This window comes from Nannospalax galili, unplaced genomic scaffold, assembly GCF_000622305.1.
Source record: "Nannospalax galili isolate Female #2095 unplaced genomic scaffold, S.galili_v1.0 Scaffold15845, whole genome shotgun sequence".
In the NCBI taxonomy this organism is placed as follows: Eukaryota; Metazoa; Chordata; class Mammalia; order Rodentia; family Spalacidae; genus Nannospalax; species Nannospalax galili.
This window is the reverse complement of record NW_008353111.1, coordinates 1-502: the sequence shown is the minus strand read 5'-3', so window position 1 is coordinate 502 and position 502 is coordinate 1. Positions and strand designations below refer to the sequence as shown.

The 502-nt window shown below is 35.7% G+C and overlaps 1 non-coding gene across 1 annotated transcript; it reads right to left on the bottom strand.

The window, feature by feature from the left end:
- Window positions 1-140: 140 nt before the first annotated feature.
- On the bottom strand, window positions 141-247 carry LOC115067205. The gene has a single exon (XR_003846639.1). It is a non-coding gene; the product is annotated as a U6 spliceosomal RNA (small nuclear RNA).
- Between the last annotated feature and the right edge of the window lie 255 nt (window positions 248-502).

Sequence of the window (502 nt, the reverse complement as noted above, 5' to 3'; positions counted from 1 at the left end):
GAAAACTATGCATCAGAAACCCCATTTCAGATATAGAGCACAAATCAATTCATGGCGATTCCAAGAAAGAAAATGAAACCATGGAAGAAATAGCTTTGGAAACAAAATGATTAGAATATTTAATGCAAAGGGAAAGATATATATATTTTTAATTGGAACACTTCCAATTTGTGTGTCATTCTTGCACAGGAGCCATGCTAATCTTGTGTCATTCCAATTTTACTATATGTGCTTTCAAAGTGAGCACAGAAAAAGCATAAGTTAATGGATGTTTTTGGAGGGTGGAGAATTGACGTAGTATCTCAGTCTGTATCACAGGTTGGTCTGGAGTTCACAGAACAGACCTCAGCTTTTATAGTCCTAGAATTAGAGTGATGAACTACAGTAACTGGCTCTCAAGCGGTCTTTATTGAATATATTGTTTGGGACAAAATCTTTTTCTAAAGGAAGCTTCACGTGCCTTGCATTACATACAGTCTCATCTAAGACTACATTATGCAAA